Raw genomic sequence first — 22,318 nt, forward strand, 5'->3', positions numbered from 1 at the left:
AAGAATAAAGTACTGTATTACAAATGCTAAGTCACAGCCAGAATCAGTGATTGAGAACCTGGTAGGAAAGCAGGGCCAACCCAGGGGAGCTCAGGTGCATGGAATACACCTGAGTGATTGGAAAGGGTGGGGCCAGGATCCACCCTTTTCCAGACCTCATTTAAGGGTTGGAAGTGGTAGTAAGGTCTTCTTTTGCTGGAGATCACTGTATACCTGAGGCCTTCTGAAGGTAAGCAGCTCTTTTCCTTCATTTCTGCAGCTGCTGCACTAGGGCTTGTTTTAATGTGTTGCAGCCAAAGACTTTATTGCCCTGCTATTATTGTGGTACTTTCTATCCCTTTATGGCATTATAACTACAAAAGAAAAATTAGAAGTCTGACTTCATTGTATATTATAAGATATAAGCTATGTCGCACCCTCTATCCTACCTCGCTTTTAGGTCCAAGAGCTTTTCAGATGTGTGTTTCTTAAGCTCTTATCCCAACAGATTAATATATAACATTATCTGGTGGTATGACTCAGAAGAATTTATGGGCATGAATTCTGCATTTGGATATAAATATGAGCATAGGAAACATATGAAAAATCCACAAGTGACTTGGATGGAGATAATTAGACTCATGTTGATAGCTGTTTTAAAAGCTCTTGATTTATGAACCTTTTAATAGCATAATTCACACAAAATTAATTATATTGTGAGTTTCAAAGAGTGGATCCTGAGCATTTATAGGCTGTTTATGTAACAATTTTTATTTAAGGCCCTCAAAGTGGATCACAAAAATGAACTTATTATAAAAATTAAAAAATCTTGCCTCCCTTCAAAACACTATTTCATCTTCTGGCTGCCCCAGCACAGAAATGAGCATTTTTCAGGAACCGTATGGGAAATAGCTTCAGCCACGTGGACCAGATTTCCAAATAGATAATTTCTACCTGAACATAAAGGTCTCAGGGAAGCAGCCACATCATTCTCCTGCACTGTTGAGCTGCAATGATTTTGCTGCAGTGATGCGCCTGACTACATGTAAGGGATTTCTGTGAGAACTTTTAAGACTTCTAATGATGATCAAGCGTTATAGTCTTCAATTTTTTTGAATATCTGCAGGACAGTACTTATTGCTATCTTGTCTGTAGCATGACATACTCCACTGAAGTGGTACTGCAAAGAAATGCAGGCATTCCTGTATGGAGTGAATTGGAAAATCATGTGTTTTTCATTAGCTGTAAGAGGACTCTGAGACAGCTGGTTTATGGTATTACAAAGTATATGAAAAGCCTTGACAGCCTTTGACTCTGTACTTGAAGAATCAGTGAAGTACTTGCCATTCTGCTGTGACTGATGAATGGGAATTCTATGGCTCAGAGAAGGTGTGGGGATTTGAACACAGGCACTTTCACTTTTGTACAAATGGGCACTTGCTAATTTACTCCTGCTCTATTGTCTGTTTGTGGTTCATTAATGAATCTGTGTTGGTCGCAGCCTCCCAGAGATGTTTTACAACATTTCTTGAATCACAAGCAGCTGGTCTGCTGTAGGAGCACAGAGCACAACTCCAGTCCTCCTCACTCTGTCCTCTTCAGTGCAGGGCCAGCCCAGGAGTCAGTGGGGCGAGTAGGAGCCAGTTCCAGAGTGGGATAGCCACCTTCCACAGGTCTACACACTGAGAATGGGCTGCAGCATGAGATTAGCAGGAAATCAGTGCTAACATCAAATTGTGTTTTCTGAGCTTTGCCACAGCTTGATTACCTTGGTGGCACTTCCAAACTGATTCTTCTAAAAACTTTTCTTCCCAATTTCTAAGTCATTACACTTTCAAAACAGTTGTGTAGGAATTTTCATTGTTTCTAGCAAAACTAGTAGAAAGAGAATTATTTATATAGCAAAGAGTAGCAAACACATATGTTTTGAAAAAGTCAGATCAATCATCCAAAAATATAACCTGCACTTTAAAGTTTTTCAGGAGCTGCACGAATTGGCAAAATGCTGATTTGTCTCTGTTGCAATCACTTCTTCCAGATCATTTGATACCCTGCAGAAGAATTTCCTCACCATATTCTGTCTAAGAACTGGACTCAATCAATCTCAATCAATTTCCATTAGTGAGAAAGCTGTCTTAAAAAAAAAAAAAAAGAAAGAAAAAAGAGCTGGTTAATTCACCATAGAAGAAACACCATTTTATTTGTTTTAAATCTGTCCAAAATGAAATTCATGCTGACTTAAGAACAAGTAACTGAGATGCAGAATTGCTAAGGATATGTGAATGAGTATTTTTCTCCACTTAGAGTTACTCTTCCAAAAATTAACTTTTCTGTTCTCAAAAACTGAACTAATGAACTTTTCTTTTTCTCAAGGTGTTTTCCAAAACACATTGATCTCGTGGTACCAGTTCACCCATAGAAGCATAGTAGGTTAACCTTGGCTGACAGATGCCTACCTAGCTAGGTAGCCACCTAGCTAGATGCCTACTCTTACTCCCTTTTCTTGACAGTCTGGAAGGAAATATTAAATGAGAAGCTCATGGCTTGATGTAAGGACAAGGAGGTCCTTAATGAATTACACTCATGGATAAAACAGTTTAAACCTGGGGAAAAATGACTTCATTTCTTGATAAATTGAGTTAGAGTTGAATTATGAGAAATAAAGAGAAAATGCAAACACTTCCCCCTTCCTCCCCTCCCTCCCTCCCCAGCTCATTTCCGGCTTTTCTAACTTATTTCTTGTGTTCCATATAGCACCTAGGGCTGAGGAATAAGAGCTGCTTTCTGCCACTCCATCTTTCTCACTTTCCCCCTCCTCCCCCCCCTCTTCTCCAGCATGGGTCCTCTCTCTGGGCTGTGATAATTCAGGATAAATCTGCTTCACACAGGCTGCAGTATCTCTACATCAACTTGCTACGGTTTGTGGTCCACCACATGCTGAAAAGTGGATATCTGCTCTGCCAAGATGTCTCCCATGGGCAACAGGGAATCTGCTCTGGCTTCAGGAGCACCTGCTTTCTCTGCTCTGGCAGTGTGTCCTGCAGTACGCATGTCTTGCAGTTGGACTGAGGCATCAGTTGGAAGTAGGTATGTCTGGCATGGGACCACCCCTTTGCCAACACCTCACCATGTAAAGCCCCTTACATGGGGCACAGCACAGTCCAGTGGCTTTTCTGTATCTTTGCTTTGTTTGTCACAGAGCTTGGTGGAGTGTTGGAAAACTCATGTTTTGATTCTTAAAAGCATTTGAGATATGATAAAGTGTTTATAACAAGGAGCAAGTGTTTAGATAGATACTCTCAAGTAACAGCTTGGTTCACAATATATGGTTTGCAATAAATGCTTAGACAATCTATTGGAATTTTTGTAATTTATTATCAGTTAAAATAAGATTCTCAAAACTAAACCTTGTCAACCTGAGTAATCTGTAAATTTTTATGAGTTTAAAATATTTTGTCTTAAATGTTAAGAAATTTATGCTGTGCAACAAAATCTGCTCTGATTTTTGCCCAGCAGATTCTCTGACAACTGCAACTTTACTGTGTCACCTTTTATGTCTGATTGATAGCCCTTCTCTAAGTCAGAGTCTAAGATTAATGATCCAGATCCCTAGTCTTGGTCACCTGATTCCCAAGAAGGACTTGGATTTGAATTATGAAGGTTAAAAAAAAGAAAATATTTTTCTTGTCTTGCAATGGCTGAAAGGTCATTCATGAGCACAAGTGGTTTAAATAATTTATTGTGAGTTACTGAGACATAACAGTTACTGATCTGTCTTTCACTACAGTGATGTTGTATTTTCTTAACTGTGTTTTTTTCTTCTGCGTTAGAATTAAATATTCTGCAGTAACCAAAAATGTTTAAGTGCACTTTGTAATGATGCATCAGACCTTTGTCTTTCATAGTCTGACTAATAGAAAAGTGCCTTTATATGACTACCTTTTTAAAAAATAAATGTTCTGTTTGGGAATGGCATGCATCTATCAGATTTGAGTGCATCATTTATTTCTGAAGTAGCCTGTGCCTACTCACTTGATTTGAGACTCCAATGCTGATCTACTTTTTGGACTTCTGTGTTGACATTGAGAGTGTTCACTCATTAAGCTTGTCTTTATTTTATATGCATCATTGTTTGATACATACATGCCTATTATGTCTTTTAGTAACTCTGAGAAGTTGCCGAGAAGTTAAAAATCACTCTCTTGGCTGCTGGAATTTCACAACTTTCATTATGTCTTCAAGACAACTAACAAAATCTTTTTTCCCCCATTTAACTTAAAATATTTATATAACCTGAAGACATTCTGGATCTTATTCCCTGAGAGAATATGAAAGCTTGATCTCTTGACAAGTGTACTTACCAAAATGTTTTTTCAATTTCATATTTTTTTTTGAATGCAATTTCTTCCTTGACTATAACTGTGAATGATTCTGGTTGCTGTGCAAAACAACCAGAACACCTTTCTTCTTCCATTTGCTTTCTTTCCTTGTCCTTTGACAGTGAGAAATGACTATAGACAGGAGTTAAGATCTCGTCATGAGGATAAGGCCATCATGGCCTTTAGTTCAAGGAAAAAGTAGTAATAACAATCATATAATTAAGAAGTAGCTGGAAAACAAAACCATATCAGAAAGAAAAGGAAGCACGGGATTCTACTACATGTTTGTTATGCTCCATGCTGAACCAGCCCCCACACTGGCCACTTTTTAATGATGCAGCCCATTCCTGCCTGAAGCTGTCAATTCTTCTGAGTCCCTCTGAGTGGTCCAGGGGTCCATGGGCTGCTGCAAATTCCCATGTTTCAGCTCTGCAGCCCAGCTACTCCCTTAAGCCCCCCTAGAGTCTTACTCCTCCTCTGTCTTACTCAGTGTGTCCTGCCCAGGCTGAACTGGACACTCTTGGGGCTGTTCCTTCAGCAGGGCAAGAAGTGGAAGCTGAAGGTGAAGGAGCAAAGTGAAAGAATATGGGAAATCGCAGCACTGAATAGAAGAAATGGGGGAAAAGATTTTAAAAACAGAAGTGCTGCTGCTACAAAGGTTGATGCTCAAGTTGTATTTCTGCTGGCCATTAAAGGGATAGGAAGACTAAGGTATGTTCGTTTTCGTTATTTTAAGGAATGCATCTTAATTTCTGTGCGCCTTACTGCTAAATCTGCTGTTATTATTTTATCCATTTTTTAAAAAAAGGAATAATTATATTGAGCTGACAAAGGAGTCAAAAGGATTAATTAATTGAAATTCAAGTGTTACAAAAATCCAATAATTAAGTTACAAGTAATAAGCCTGGAACTGGAGTTCTTGTTGTAAGTAGGCTGGCTTTATGTAGACAACACACTTTTTTTCTGTTAGACTGTGTATGTATATAACTTTCAAATGTTATACTCAAAGTTACTTGAAATGTTTACCATTTCGGAAATTTATGAACTACTTGCATCCTTGTTCAACATTCTCAGAAACTGTTGTGAAATGTGAATACAAGTGTGTTCTCAAGTCTATTAAACAGTAGAAGAAGCCATAGAACTTGCCTTTTTTCTTTCAAGACTGCTCCCTTGGTTGGCCTTAGTGATGGCTGTGATCATCTGCCAATGAAGCTGTTTTGACTTTGCTTGCACAGTGAGTATGACCTGGCTTTATGGATGAGTGTACAGTTTGCATTGATTTACATCACACAAAAAAATAAATCAGATGAAACCGCGTGAGCAGATTGTGCCAGACTGACTTGATCCCTTATTTTGGACAAGATAAGTATTCTCTTGATAAGGATAACTCTGTAGATTTGATCTCTTTGGCACTCAGTAAAGCTTTTGGCGTAGTGACACATGGGGAATTGTTCACTAAGCTGAAGAGGATGAGGATTAGCAAAATAATATAAATACAGTAAGGCACAGGCCAAATGGGGGACAATGAGATGCTTTATGCTGACAGTCAGCTGGATGGATGGGTGCTGCTCGTGCACTTCCTCAGGGAACAGCAGCCCTTCACCCTTGGCTGAGTAGAGGGATCTGCTAGTGGGGCTCTCTGGGAGATGACACTTCGGGGCACTGCCAGTACTGACTGATGAGTGCCTGATAACCACATAAGAAGTAATTATGAGGGCATAGTAGAACATAACGTGGGAAATATGTTAAGGTGAATTGGTGTAATGCCTGCAGGGGGTAAATACAGGAATTTCTGCTATGAGCTGAGAGCTATCACCTGGAAACAGGACAAAAAATTAAATCCTTTCTGGTACAATTGGGCCACAGGGTAACTGTTAGCCAGCAACGTGATGGAGCAGTGAAAATGGCAAAGCACACTAACTTACAGATCACAGCACTCCCATCCCTTCTGAGCCCTTTATAACTGGCCATATTTAGAACCTCATCTAAAATAGGTAATTCCACCTAGTCTGAAGGAAGCTCAATTCAGAATAAAGAGGATATGCAAAAGAATGATTGGATATGCAGAAGACCAGAGGGACAATGTAATAAAAAAGGCTAGGAGAGGATTAGGTTAGCTTTGCAGAAGGAAAGGTATGGAGGGATCATCATAAAAATCTTAAAACATCTGAGAGTGGTGAGATAGCTAAAGTCAAGGCTAGTATTGTCAGGAAAGATAAATTGATATAAAGTATTCAGAAATAAATTGAGGAGTAAAATTAGAAGTTCCTAACTGTTATAGAAATGAGTTTCTGATGTCCCAGAGGAGTAAAAAGGAAGGAGGAAAAATTAAGAAATGATGTTAATCATCTGAACTTCTGAATGAAACTAAGCAACCTAATCTAATGTGATGAAGGAGATCTAGAGATGAGGAAGTGGTGTTGCCCAAAAAGGTCCTTCAAGGATATATTTGAGGACTGCTTAACTGAGATAACTAAACTGGCTTCCTGCTGAGCTTACTTAGGTCTTAGCTGGAAGCAGAAAACCGGAGGATGACTACACTGGCTCTGTGGCCAGCAGTGGCATGAAAAGAGCGGGAGGCCAAGGATATGAAATCAGTGTTAACAGAGACCTAGCTGCAATGTATCCTTAATCCTTAATGTATAGCAAAAAATGCATACTGAGCAGCCACTTAATCAGTTGTCCACCATCTTTCCTCACCTTTTTTGCACTGATGTTCTCTGTGAATACTTCCATGGTCAGAGTGAGTGGGTCTTGATCTCTCAGAGGCATCCCATATGTGGTCTTATGCTGGGCAGCAAGAGGAGAAAATAAGCAAGGCATTGAGAAGTGTGCAACCCCTCATGCCAGATTTACTTCTTATTCCCATAGACACCTCAAGAAAACATAGTTCAGTGACATTGCCTATTTTAAAACTTATTCATCTAATTAGTCTTGACCTCTGTGCCTTCTTCAGAATACACTGTGAAAACCCATCTCATGCCCAGGAGCTGTTTGAACCTCTGATCCCTGCTCAGCAAAGATCTTTTTATACTCAATGGATTTATTTATTTATTTATTTATTTTTTCTGCAGAAGGTATTATTTAGAAGTGTCATTGCAGCATTTATTCCCTTACCTTAGGCTCTCCTGAACAGTTCCTTGACTCTTATGACACTTATTTCTTTATACAAGACATTATCCAATGAGTATTTTCTAGGATTGTTGATTTTAATGTGTAAACGCTTCCTTTAAAGGTTCATTTTGCATGACTCAAGGTTAAATATATTTGTTGCAGAATTGAACTAGGCAACTGTGATCTGATTTATGAAGTATTGATAGGTATTTAAAAGCAAGGCAAATTCAAAGGCAAGCCTTTGTGATGAATCTTAAAACAAACAAAACAACAAAAAAAAAACACAAAATGCACAGTTTTGTAAAATACATTCTGCTTCATATACATACATAATTTTTACCACGACCTCAGACACTAATGAGGCTGTTATAGGCACAAACCTGTGTATTTTTGACCCTACTCTAATCATACTGTAATTTACCATCCGTATCCTCCCACCCCATCCCCCTTCCCCTCCGGATGGTTTCTGTGTTAATACATTATCCACTTCCACCTGAGATCAGCTTAGTTATATTGTGGATGCTTCCTACTGGTAAGCCTTTAAACAAATATAATTGCTACTATGAGAAACAAAGGGGAAATTGTGGTCAAATTATCTAAGAATATTTTCAGTAGAATAATGATTAAAAAAATGAAAAACAAAAGCAAAAACAAACAAAAAAATCCACGCTATTTCCAACATAATCTGCAGAAGCAGAAACTGCAGGAGCACCCTGTGAGCTTAGGGTATATCTGTGTGCAGAGGCTCTGGGTGCAAAGGCCCCAAGGACAGACACATTCTGAAGGGATGTCTGGGTTGGCTCTATCAGCACTTTGAACCCCACATGATGTTACAGGGTATGGTGTGATTTTTAAATGTAAGGTGAAGGAAAAGGTGTAGACAGTAAAGTAAACACAAATCTGGAGAACAGAGGGATCTTTCCATGGCAAAAATTCTAGTTTTATTTTAATTATTATTTTACTTTTAATCCCAATGATTTATTTAGGACATTATGAATTTTTCATTTAATATAAAGCAGTACATTCACTAGGTATTTGAAAAAGTAGTACCCCAAGTATGACATACCCTTTCACTGGCTCTAATTCTGACCAGTTTTGTGAGGATCCTACAGCTCATGTCCCATAAAAATCCCAGCATTGTGTGTGACAATGCAGAGCAAGGTGACCCCATGTTTGTAACAGGGAGTGTGATGATCCTTGAGGTCCGTTCCAACCCAAGCCATTCTATGATTCCTGCAGACAATAAGATTAACAGAGTATCTGAACGTTTCCAAGCATCTGTTAGTGCTTCCTTTGTACTTTCCAGTGTGCCACTTCCTAGACTTTGGTGTTACATGTATACAAGACCTCAACAGAGGAATGTGTCCTTCTCCCTGTGCTGCGGGAATCTCGTGTTGAACAGCACTGACCATGCAAGCAATAAAGTCTAAGCTTTCTCCATGTTGAAAGATTTCAAGTTGAATTTGTTCATCTTTTATGACGTAAGAAACACAGAAGTTCAGGACACCTCAATCTGTGGAAATAATTCAATGCACATCTCCAGGATCTTCTAAAATGGGCAAGATTCCCCTATGTCTTTCTGGTCCAACAAGTTCAAATTACATGTGAGCATCCGTTAATGAATTATTTGTCTTACTACAAGCTTGTGACATGCTCAGATTAGCTAGAAAGGGAGAATATTTCAAGGATATATCTTGAAAGTTACCTAAAAACGGATCAGTACCATATTAAGACATGCTAAGGAGCTGTATGGTAAATGCCACGTACACCATTAAGAGAAATATTGAATATGCAACGGGAAATTATTTCTTTTCCACAGAGAGGACCACAGTCTTCAAGCAATAGTTGGTCTTCTGTTTCGGTCAAAATCAAAAGAAAGGAGAAGACACCGCAGTCTAGTGGAACGGTTCCTCCGTCTTCTCTTTTGCTGTGACCCCTTTTTACTTCACTGGCTGCTGGCAGGGGCCGGGGTCGCCGCTCGCGCGCCTCTGCTCCGCGCTGCCCCGAAGCAAATCCCGCCGGGGCGCTGCGGGCACCCGGCACCTCGCATCCGAGCCGCCGCCCGGCGGCCACAACGCGCCCGCTGCCCACCCTTAGGACTCCGGCTGGGCGGACTTGGGGCAGCCGCCCGGGCAGGGCTGGGGGCGGTGGGCGGAGCAGTGCCCCATGAGGTCAGCGGCGGACGGGCCAATGAGCGGCGCGGCGCGGCGGAGCCAGGGCGCCCCTCGTGCGGCGGCTGCATGGGGAGGGCGGCGGTGGCGGCGTGGGGCGGGCCGGAGGCGGCAGCAGCGGCGGTGGTGGTAGCAGCAGCAGCGGGGCGAGGGGTCCCAGTTCGCCCCCGCCCACCCGGGGGCCGAGGCTAAGGGGCGGTGTCCCGCGCGGCACAGGTGCAGCGGAGCTGGTGGGTGTAGCGCGAGGCGCGGAGCGGAGCGCCGTGCTCTGCCCCGTAGCCCTTCTCTTGGCGGCGCCCGGCGGGGGATGTGCCGGCCTCCGGGGGCGCGCCGCCCGTGGGAAGCGCGCTGCTAACGCCACCTGGGCGCCGTGGGAGCGCCCGAGGAGGAGAGGAGCGAAGCAAAGCGGGTGGTGAGGAGTCGCCGGGATCGAGGCAGGTAGGATGTGGAACGCTGTTTCGGGGGGGGGGGGGGGGGGGGGGTGTCTGAGCGTTCTGCTTTGGGCTTTCTTCCTTCTGTACGGGATCGACCGGACTGGTTGCGCTGCGGGGCCGCCTGCGTGAAAGTTGCTGTGTCTCCACCTGCTGCCCTCCGCTGTCCTGGGGTTCGGGGCTCTGCTAGGGGCGGTGGATCGGCCCCTTCCCACGAGGCGCTGCGCTCCGGAACGGCTGCCACCCGCGCTGCCCTTCTCTGGGCTCGCCTCTTCCGCGGGGCGCGTGCGGAGCGAGAGCCGCAAGAGTACAGCGCAGCCTTCTCGTGCCGTCCTGTCCCGCGGCGAGTGCCTGCACCGCACCGCCCGGCTCGACGTGCCGCCCGTTGACCGCCGGGTGTGCCGCTGCCCCGGCTGGGGCTGCCCCTACGGCTCCCTGCTCTCCGCCTGGCTCCGTGTCCGGGTGAGGGCTTTGCTGTAGCTCCGCTTCCCCCGTGGGCAGGGTGCGAGGGGCAGCGCTGCCGCCGGGTGTTGGGGCAGAGCCCGAGTGCTTGCTTAAAGCCGGAGACGACCCTGTTCTGTGCGCTATTCAAGTGTCGGGGTAGAGAAAGCCGACTGCCCTCACGTCTGTGGGGCAATAGAGCTGCTCCTGTGGGTTTCTGTATCGATTCATGGGCTGCCGGTTGCCTGGGATTACTTCTGGAAAAATGCAAATCCCAGCAAATATCTGTGCTGACCATATATAGAAATAGTCACAGGCAGAGGAACTGTAACTTCGGTATTACTGATACATGTTGACAAACTTTAAAAGAAAAAAAGAAAAAGGGGGAGGGGGGGTGCAAAAAAAAAAATCCAAGTCTACTTGTGAGAAAGATTTTGCTGGAGTAATGTATTTTCCCATGCTTACACACCACACTGACTAAAAGGCTCATATTTATTTATTTCATTTTAATTTATACATACGTACATACTGCAAAGTCAGTGAATGGCCTATTGATTTTTCTTCCTCTGCTGCTGTGTATATAATTCGACAGTCTGTGGCTTGCTGCCTTGTGTGGGACCGGGGCTGCAGTAGGTAATGCTGCTTTGGCAGCATGGAAGCCCTGTTTGGTGGGTTTATGTGTGGATGTGAGTTGGTGGTTTGTGTGGTAGCAGTTCTCTGTTGCATGGAAAAAGTACTACAGGGATTGTTAGTGTTGTGTGTCCCAAAAAGTTTTTTTGGCCCTCTTATTCTTGTCTCTTTTCAGTAGTTCTGTTATTGTCAGAAGCTTTTACATATGCAGTATTGCCTTGTAGAGGAATATGGTGATTATATTTTATAGTTCTGAATCTCACTTGAAGTAATGTGTTCTTACCTTGGTGTCATTGACCTGTTAGCAGGGTAGCTTTAGCTTTAGCAAAGAAGAATCACTTGACTTGAACTGAAGCACCACAGGCTGTTCTTTTAGGCTATTCAGATGTTGAAATCTTGCTGGATCTTAGCAGCAAAGCAGTGCAATGCTCCAGGGATAATCCAGTGTGAAATTTGTCTGAATTGCTACCAGCTCTATCAAAACAGGTTGCACGTTTTCTTCTTCTCTTCTACATCTGTATGCTGCCGCCAAACCCAGAAATTGGTTTGTTTCATTCAGAAGCAAGAGAACAGAACTTACTGAAGCTGTTCTGAGCTACAAAGCCATGTCATTCTTAAGTAGATGCATTGCAACTTTCTGGAGCAGCTGATTACCTACTTTGTATCGTGTATCTGGATACTGTCAAGTACAATCTACTTTAATTTATTTTACTGAGGGAAATTTAAAGTTCATCTTACTGTTGGCAGTATATTAATAAATTGTGGGATGCAGGCTGTGTTCTAGAGTTGGAGTCTCAGAAGCAGATTTTCATGGTGAAAAGCAGCTGTGACTGCATGAAAGATTGCAAATTCACTCTGCTCAGTGGTGTCTGAAATTTCACTTCTAAATAGGAGTGCTAAGGATTCTGATCTCTTGGTTACTTTGTAAGCTGGGTCTGAAAAACCCGCTTACTCCTCTTCTAATTCTAGAGCTATAGTTACTGCTTTTAACACTCCCCTTCTCTCCCTCTCTAAAGTCAGTGCTTGCATTTCAGTCTCAGGGCTGCAAATGATTTCAGGACCAAATCCTGAAATGCAAAAGAAAAAAAAAAATCTTCTTAGAAATTTCTCTCAAATAAAACAAAATTATGGTTTTTATGTTCACGCCTTCCTCCCTCCCTCATCCCTCCTCTCAGCAGACAGAAAGCTGCATGTCTTCTTGTAGTGTCGACAATTACCATGCTTATGCGATATTATGTGTCTGGAGAAGGAAGGGGAAGAGTGCAAAAGGTGCTTGATGCTGGAAGAAAGTTTAAAGTGATCTGGATGGTGGTAATTGATTTTGTTCATTATGAAATACTGGCTTCTTTGCCATGAAGAAGAGTCTGTACTCCCAACAGACAGTGCTTGAGGATGAGAAAGTATCTGTGAGGAATGTGAAGGCAAAGAAAGCTCTGCTCTGTGCATGGAAATGCATGCTTGCTGAGCTGAGTACATAATATGATAGAACAGTTTACTAATATTATTAGTATCTCTTACTGTAGTGACAGTTTCTCATTTAATAAAGACTTATAATTATGTTTCAAAATAGGGAGCAGTATGGAGCCATATGTGAGGGAGGATACACAGTGCCACCACCGCCAGTACCTTCAGCTATTTTTAAATGCCTTTGTGTTTGTGCCTGTATAACAAGTGTTTAAATACAAGCTGGAATGAAAAGGAAGATCCTGTTAACCCCGCAAGTGATTTGTTCTGCAAATTCATTCACTTTTGCTGTATCCTCCCCATCTTTACTCTGTTTCCTCTCCCAGAGAAGCTGCACGCCTGGCTGCTGGAATAGGTGAGGCTGTCACCTCCATCTGGCAGATGAATGATTGCATGTCAGCCACACCTCCACACAGTGACTCCATCCACCCAAAACAAAGTGCTGCAGAATGCATGGTGAAGTATATCCGTGGGAGTGCACAGTAGAAAAAAGAAATTAGTTTTAAGTTTAATCTAAGCCCTGTATACAATATTTACATTGGGAATTTGTGCTTTTTTTTTTTTTTTTTGTCTCTCTTTTTTGTTGCTTTTTTTGGGAGAGGATGAGTGCACGCTGTGATGCACTACTCCTTGTGTCTTGCAACACAGCCTGCATGCAAGGCTGGCTAGGAGCCTCAGCAAAGGCAGGAAAAGCCATTATCCTGAGTATAACCTGTTGAAATTGCTGTGTGTGAAACAGAGGATGAAGGATTAACCCCCTCATCTATTCTGAGTATGTGATTTCATGGTGGAGAGATCAATTAGTGTAAAGGAAGGCAGGGTTAAGTGTATTGTTTCATTAAATGTTTGCAAACTGAAGGCAAGAGCTTTACTGTGGTTGGAAGATTTTTCTAAGGGGGAAAGGTGAATCTGAAATATGTAATTTGTATTATAAATGATAAATATTCAATTACTGAAATGAGAGCTGGGGCAGTTTGGTACTTATGGAAATTAACCTCAATTGAGATAGGCACAGAGAAACGTTGAGAGAACAGCTACATCATAGATGATGGGAAAATGCTGCTACTGATCAGTGTTCTTACCTTTCCCACTGGCTCTTGTGCTTTCCTTCTAAAGTCACCATAAACAGAAATTATTTACTTTAGAAAACTTTCATGCAACCAGACCCTGGGTTTTGCTCACCAAGGCAGCTCAGTGTGCCAAGGCAGGCCCGTGTCACTGAGCTCCGTGCCACTCGGTGTTCAATCCCTTGTCTTGTTCCTGCTGTGAGCTTGTGCCTGGCAGTGGCAGCAGTTTGTAGCAAGTCCTTGTCAGGCAATGAGTGCCATTCAGAGTGGTCAGGTTACTTTTAACAATGGATGGAGTTACGCTCAGAATAAGTGTTTCGGATTTTAATTTTTTTAATGAGAGTGTGATGACATGCAAGGATAATCCGGTGTGTGTTGTCAGTCTGATCTTGTGCACTCCCAATATACTCCCAATGGGAGGAATGGAGAAATCATCATATGAAAAAGTTTATAATGTGGAGAAATTAGAGGTTTCCCTCTTTCTTCATACTCTATGAATTCATAAACAAATGGACTGGACGAGAAATATATTTTTATATAAATATTTATACATATTTCTCACTCACTTCTCATTTGTTTATATATATGTAAATATATTTACAAAATGCACACATGCATGTTTTGTGTGTGGTGTGTGTGTGTGTACATAATTGCTTAGAGTCTCTGTGATAATGCTCTGGTATGCCTCACTTTTGGTAAAGAGAATAACTACTCATAGATGCTGAGATTAGATCAAAGCATTTTTTTTGTGTTTAACAATTCCTCTAGCAGTACTCATGTATGCTATTCTTCCCATTACTACCTTCCTTGTAAGCACTGCTTGTGCTGGACGTGAAGATTGAGAAGTTTGCATTGGCCCTGGAGTTCTACATCTGGCATAAAGACACCTCTTCCCTGCCGAGTCTGCAGATTGTCACAGCACAATGTTGTACCACAGCCCACTTACTCCTGCTTGTACTTTTAAACAGGAGACAGTCCCTCCAGCACTCAGGACTCCTGGCTTTTGAGAAATCTTCTTAGCATCCCTGCGTGAAGGTCAGAGGTATCATCTGTGGGAAATAACCCTGATGGTCTTGAAAGGAAAAAGTACTGTATATTATCTACAAGGATTCATAAAAATAGCTCTAAGGGGCAATCTGCCACGGGCCTTCGACTCCATCATTCCATTATAAAATAAGTATATTTATTGACTTCAGTAATTATGTGAGCTTCTAGGAGCAGAAAATACATTACTAAGGAAGTCAAGTCACTCTTAAGAAATCTTAATAAATATGTAAAGAAGCAGCAAAGCAATTCACTGCTTTAAACCTTGCATTATCAACAGTTATGTGAAGTCACACTGCTCTTTATAGGATTGAAATAAAAATTCAAGCCTAAAAACCAATGACAGATCTCTCAGAAACTTTAAATACCTCATAGAAGGTACTGCAATGATGACAACAGATAATTTGCTGAGATAATAGAAGTTTCAATGTAGAATACTAATTACTACTTTTGGTTTCATATCACCTGGAAATCATTTATCAGTTTCATGGCTATTACTCAGGAGTGAGAGAGCACAAGTCATTATCTTGAAACAACACACTTGCATTCACTGAAAATGCAAAGGACATTTGCAAATGCAAAACACTGGAACAACAATGTCAAATCCATAGAGAAAAGTATTCAATTCTCTTTCTTTTCACTGGTGTAGTGGAGCTTGTCCCGCCGGATGCTATTATGTATGGATGTGTGCAAATCCTTGTGTTCTCATAGGACTTCCTGAAATACCACAGAGGCTGGGTCCAAATGGGAGCATTAAAGTAGCAACATGCTGCATGTTTTGAAGTGTAGAATATGTGCTATGCGTATAGAATTTGGTGATACAAAAGACTCGGTTTTATAGCTGTGAGCTTGATGGTGGTCACCTGCTCACATTCTTACTGCTTTCTTTTTAATCAGATGTTTTTTTTAACACTTTCATATTGCTGTAGTAAAAAATAAAGTGTATTAATTGCCACATCTTTTAACATTAATTTCTGAATCAACACAAAATATTGCTATAGCAACAAATCCTTTAGAACTTCACTGCAGACAATTAGTTGAAGAACTCAATCTCAGTATATAACAAGCACAATAGTAAGAACTATTGAAAGGAAAAAGGAACTGGCTTTCAAAAAGAGGAGCTGTAATGCTGGCACTCAAAGTTGTCATGGAAGAACAGAATTTGAAGATTTTCAGAATTATCTTTTTATTAAGCATCCCCAATTGCTGCACAAAAGTGTGTGCTTGCTTCTAACAAAATAATTACAGCACGCTGTAGAATACATCACCCCATGGAATAATCTGTGGATCTCTCTATCATTATAATGATGTTTCATTGTAAGATGCTGCCGCTTCTCTTAGGAATGACTTTTCTTCTGTCTTGACAGTGTATGTATGGGGAAACTCATAAAAACCATTTGGATTTGGTGCTCAGGGACATGATTTAGCAGAGAGTTGTTAGGTAGTATGGTTAGGTTGTGTTTGACTCGATGATCTTTAACGTCTTTTCCAAACTGAGCATGATTCTATGATTCTATGACTACTTGGGCATTTAATGACCCAAATTTTTGAAGTTAGAACTGTATAGTGCTCTGTGTCTATTTTTTCACCAGTTAAGATGTTCTTCTCTTTTTTTGTTAGAATGAAAAAAGATTGCTATTTAATTTTTGTGTTGTGATGTCTCTTGATGATGAATAGATAAGGGAAGTTATACATATGTATGTGTAAACATACAGAGGTCAGGAGGCATGAGGGATGTGTATTTCTCAAACAGTTGGGGAACAGCGTGTGTGTGAAAAGGTGAGTGGAATGGAATAATCTTGGACTGTGACTGGTGTTATAGTTTGTGACAAATTTTGAAAGCTTACACATTTTCAAGGGGAGCAAAGTTTCTGAGGATGATGATTGAGAGGAAGTAAGCTATGAGGGACCATAAGGATGGATGAAAGATAAGAACAAGAAAATTGTCAATTAAGGAAATGAAGGAAAGACTTAAAGCAGAACTGGTGTTTATAGGAAGAAAGCCTTATGGTAATATTCTGGGACTCATGTACGTGGAACAGAGAAAAAGGGTAAAAGAGACATAAATAGAATAATTGGATTCCAGCTACTGAAGGAAGAACTTAACTGTGGGAGGGATCCTGGGGAGGATGCGGTAGGCTCCTGGCGAGGAAGGGATTTGTATCTATGCACCTTTGCTTATCAGTGAAGTGGACGGCAGCTTCATAATAGCAATTCATTGAATGTGAAGACTGATTTTTCTGCATATGATTAAGGCATGTCTCCTTATGCTTAGTGTCCTTGTATTCCACTATACCTTTTCGTTTTTTCCTAGCCAGACTGTTAACATTGTGAGTAATGGTAAATGACAAATGGTAAAAATGCTATTCCATGGAAGATCATATCTCAACAGTTTTCTCTCATCAGAAAAATCTCTTCTTTGATATCGTTCCAGGCATAACATCACTGTTTTCAAGCAGTACATCTAATTTCTTGATTGCTCCTCTTTTTAATAGATTTCTCTTTTGTTATGTGAGAAATATTAGCATTCCATAACAAAAGCTACTGAAGCATTACCAAAAAACTACAGTGAAACAATGCTATGAGTGTTTTACTTACAGGATTTTTTCGAGACAAATAATTCTTGGAATACATATGTAAAAAATCTTTCTAAAATGCCTGCTACAGAAAGCATCTCCCAATAAATTGAGAATGAGGAAAGTCACTTTGTTAAAACATCTCTCAAGAAGCACTGAAGACATGAAGAATTGAAGTCATTTGTTGGGTCTGGAGACACCGAAGTAAATTCAGGGCAGAAATTTAAATCTGGTGATGACATTTCAGGGTGCAGAGTTATGTTTATTTCAAGTTACTCCAGTTACAGTATTTTTTACTTACTTTTTGTATAAAAGCTCGCATTTCCTGGAAAGAGATGGCGAAGTTCACTTTCTGTTGGATATAGGGACATTGGTCTCTTTTGGAAGGCAGATGATCTCCAGACTCTGGATGTTTAAAGTTAATGAGGAAAGGTTTTGAAATAAACATTATTCCATGTGAGAGGAACAAAAAGGTCTATATATTGAAGCAGAAAGTTGGAAGGACTCACCTTCAGATGTTTGTGGAACAGAATCTTATAGGAATACAATTGAAAGGGTAAAGGCTTATGATGTAGAAAATTATTGCTTAAAAAATAATAACGTACAATTAAGGCAGAGGGAATTAATATAACCAAAAAAAAGAAAAAAAGAAAAAATGTATCCTTTCTGGAAACTGCAGCTCAATAGCTAATGGCTAGTGATGGCATTGCAGAATAAGTCACTGCTTACCTTTTTCCTTGGTCTTCTATTCCACGATTCCACTGCTCTCGATCAACAACCTTGACAATGTTTGACACTGCTGTCAATAGACTGTCAGGTGTGTGCCACAGCCAAATTTTTCTGTTTCAGTCATATGAGCTGTTTTTGCTGGAAAAGCATAGTGTGTAGTAAGGCTTTTAAATAAAAATAGGAGTGACTATTACTTTTCCTCCCATTCTGTATCTTCATCTAAAACATTCTGTTGTTCTGTGAAAGCAAGTACATGGAAGGTGCAGATACCTGCGAAGAGAAACTGTATTTTTTCAGAGGAAGCAGACGATCTTTATACTATTCACTACTGAATTAGTTATTTTCATTCATACTCAGCTCAATGAAAGCTATGTTTGTTTTCTAAAGGAAATGCTAAAAAGGCAAAAAATGTGCAAGCAAATTAGAAAAAAGGAGTTTATAAAATAGCACTAGGTTTGTTCATCCTTGAAAAATGGTAGGAGACCAGGAAAAGAGGAAAAATATGCAGAAACCTGTCAAGTCTTTAAAGAGAGTTGGGGAGAAAGATTACTTTCTGCTTCAGCCTATCTAGAAATGTCTAGCTTTCTTTTGCAACTGTGTTAGCTTGAGTGTTTCCAGCTTGAGTTAAACTCATAGATGAAAGAGCCAACAGCAAATGTTTTCCTCGTAAGCACATTTGATTTTTCTGGGTGTACAATACAAGAGCGATACACCAAATCACAAATTTATATGAACCTGTAAAGAGCTACTGTGATTCTGTCCAAATGCTTTGAGAACTGATGAGTTTTTGTACTGATTTCAAGGTTCTAGACTCCAGAAATCAAAGACATCAGGTGCTTATTCTGTAGGTTAAACTTTCAGTAAAGTATACATTCAAATCTGTGTATTTATCCTATTACTGTGATTCTGAAAATTAAATTTTATCTAAGCCATGTTTGCTGTTACTACAGCCTAAGTGATCTGTTGTTAAAAGCCCACTCCTAAAAGTCATGAAGAAAAGTATGGGTAAGAAAAATGTCATTTGTCATATGACACAATGCAGAAGTGAATGTGTTGCCATCTGTGAGTAAACTATTGAAGCTGAATAGATAGTGTGATTCTTACTAGTGTTTTTTCTCTGCCTTCTCCCCAAATAACAATATTAGGTTACAAAAAGAAATCGTAATTCTGGAAAGGCTTTCTTATTAGGAGTACTTAGCAAGCATGGGTTTAGTTTTATATATTTGTTCTAGATATTATCTAGAATTAAATTAAAAAAACAAAAACAAAAATAAATAATAATAATAAAAAAAAAAACAAACAAGAATAGAAGTGGGACTTGAAACCACTCACTTGAGAAAGCATATGTTGAATTTACTGTGTAGGGATGTCATCCAGCACGTAGAGATGTAATTCTTCACAGAAGTTTTGTACTACACATGGAGATGTTTTAGGGCAGTTGTGAGCAAATCTGCTGTTGATGCAAGTTTCTAGGAGCAGCTCGTGAATTACGAGCATAGTAAAATACAACTTTAGGCACCTGAAATGGAAGAACGAGAGTGATGAGATTCCTGTAGCCTGCCAACAAGACCTGGGAGGTCAGTGAAAATCCAGAGTATACCAGAAGATGTTGTGACTTAAAAGTACCAGATAAGATCTCAACTGAATTTCATTTAAAAGAAAATAATGTATGAAAAATGTTCCATCTATTTTCATTTCCACAATGTTAGCTTGCATGCAGAATTCTAACTTGTCATATCTGCAACTTAAGAAAGTGGAGGTTCAAAGATGAATATGATCACATATGTCGTTTGCAAGAATAAATTATTTTTTTTCTTGAAGAATTTGTAAAGTACTGATTACTCTTCAATCTAGCTGAATGTCAAGCTACAAGAGATCAGACAATATTAGCATGCAGAGATCTTACTTTCTTATATCAGTTTGAAGCTTTCCATGGTACAGTGAGTCATCTGGCAGGCCAGTGTCTTTCTCTGTGTCAGATCTCATCAACTGATTTCACTTGATAAGATGATTGGGTCAGGTTTTTTTTTTTTTTTTTTTTTTTTTGTTTCCAGGCATAATGCACTTATTTTACAACAGTCACTTTTTTTTTTTTTGCTCCTGCTTCTCTTAAAATGGTTAGCAGTTAGTATTTTATGGTTGTCATAGAGCTTAAAGGTTCATTAAAATAAATAGACTATATACTTTTCTTTTTGTGAGATGGTACCATTTTCTTCATATGGATTATGAATCAGGTTGGGAAGAATTTATTTATATTGTGTTGTAGCCTATTGTGATTGTGTGACTTGCCTCACACTGGTCCTCCATCCTACATTGTAGTTGGAATCAGGTGTTACAGTGTTGTTAAGTTTCTGAATATTAACATTGAGTGGGCTGTGAAACTGAAATTCGAGGTTACTCAGTATTTTGTATTGATTGTGTTTGAAACTTATAGGGTTTTTTGGCTGTTTTTTTTTTTTTTTCTATATTTCTTAGTTTTACTGCATTAAAAATAATGGCTAGCCTTTCGTTGCATTTTTCAATTAGTAATGCTGCTGCTCCTGATCACAAAGCCTTTATTTATTTATTTATTTATTTTACATTGAGGATTTACTGACATCTGGGTTTGAATCTCCAGTATTAAACAATTATTTTCTTATAGATCCTGTGAGGTACTGCACCTAATTTATGACCTGTTCTATGTTAGTATCTGCAGTATAGGGAATGCAGGATTATTACCATACAGTTTTTGGCAGAATTAATGAGACATGAGTCCTAATATATTATATTATTATATATATATAATATATATAATAAAATTATAAATAATAATATATATTATATAATAATATATAAATAATTATATACATTTATATAAATAATTATATAAATAATAATATATAATATATTATAAAATTTTTATATATAATCTCTATATAAAAATATATAAATATTATATATATATATTAGCAATATATACGTATATATATATGTATATATATACTTGTGTCTCATATACATGGCGAGAGAGAGAAAAAAATTGAAAGTCTAGAGTTAAAGGTGGTAAACTAAGATCTAAACATATATACTAAAAAATTATAGTGCCCCCTAGCCCCAGTGCTGGCTGTTCCAGGCTGTTAAGGATTAAGAGCAGTGGCTGGATGTAGAAAAAATTCTTTCAGCATATTTTGCTACTTCATGCAGGTTTTACCCAAAAGGTAAAACACTAAGAGGATGTGATCATAAATTTGATGTCTGTATGTATATACCATCTGGCTGTTTTCATCTGTTTGTTCTGTTTTGTAAATAGTAAGGAAACATTCCAAAAGGTGTGGGGTGAAACTTAGCACAGCTGAGTTAAGGTTGTTTACTTTGTATTTTACATGAGCCTGGACTTCTCTTCCTTTTTCAGGCTTAAGGAATAGAAAATATAGTTTACTCTACTTTGCTCAGTAATACTTCAATATTTTCTCTAAGTTTTTTCAGCTTTCCAATAGGAACTGTTCAAAAAGCCCCACTACGAAAACCACAATTCTCTCCTAGTTAAAATGGAGCACAAGCCTAAGTTCTAGAAACATGGCCAGGCAGTTGTGTTTGAACTAATAAGATGTACTACATGTACAAAGCATACTTCAAGGCAAGTCCTAATCAACTTAAACAAAATAAATTAAAATAAATATCCCAAATTATTTGCAGCATTTAAATTATATTAATCTAAATAGGATTAAAACTTTAATATGTGTAGCTATTTTCATGTCAAGATAAGCTTAAGCAATATTCTTCCTCTGATCCCAGCTCACAATAACAAGCAGACTAGAATGCTTCACTTAAGGGCTATTTCCTTTTTGAAGCTCTAGTCTCCACGTTCTCCTTCTGGTTAGTTCTGTAATTTTTCTGAGTGCAATTTTGTACATATTTGCAAGTTTGGCTCAGTGACAGTGACCCATATCTCTACCTGTATCTATTTATGTGATTTATATATGTGAATGTTCATTGAGAGAATTATAGAACTTGAACAAATATTTCGAAAAGCTAAGTACAAAATCATGAGAGGTTGGTATTCACAGCCTCAGGAAGAATTCTTTTTTTGTGTCTGCAACAGAGTTAGTAGAACATTAGAGTAAATGCACACAAAACAGTTTGACAGTTGACAGTTGATGCATGTATCATATCACTCAAGAGTTGAAGTTCTCCAGAACTCCCCAGTTGTATGGTACTAAGTAATCTTTTCGAATTGGCCTGCAAAAGTGAAAGATCCTCGTTAAAATATTGCTTTAGCAGGAGTAGGGTTAATTATGGATTTATGATGCCTAG

The 22,318-nt window shown here is 39.5% G+C and overlaps 1 protein-coding gene and 1 long non-coding RNA gene across 3 annotated transcripts in view; both read left to right on the forward strand.

Moving 5' to 3' along the window:
- The first annotated feature begins 211 nt into the window (after positions 1-211).
- On the forward strand, positions 212-5,606 carry LOC128080142 (uncharacterized). 2 transcript variants are annotated; one of them, XR_008206513.1, is made up of 4 exons: positions 212-229; positions 2,815-3,066; positions 4,897-5,073; positions 5,520-5,606. It is a non-coding gene; the product is annotated as an uncharacterized LOC128080142 (long non-coding RNA). The 2 variants fall into 2 exon arrangements; XR_008206509.1 differs by lacking the exon at positions 212-229 and having other exon boundaries at positions 2,812-3,066.
- A 4,140-nt stretch (positions 5,607-9,746) lies between these two features.
- Positions 9,747-22,318, forward strand: part of CHRM3 (cholinergic receptor muscarinic 3) — a 256,051-nt gene continuing 243,479 nt past the window's right edge. Inside the window, exon 1 of the mRNA XM_052685064.1 lies at positions 9,747-10,081. The gene's annotated coding sequence lies outside the window, so the exon portion shown is untranslated. The remainder of the gene's footprint in view (positions 10,082-22,318) is intronic.

The sequence above is a fragment of the Tympanuchus pallidicinctus genome, unplaced genomic scaffold (genome assembly GCF_026119805.1).
Source record: "Tympanuchus pallidicinctus isolate F22 unplaced genomic scaffold, pur_lepc_1.0 scaffold1, whole genome shotgun sequence".
NCBI lineage: Eukaryota > Metazoa > Chordata > Aves > Galliformes > Phasianidae > Tympanuchus > Tympanuchus pallidicinctus.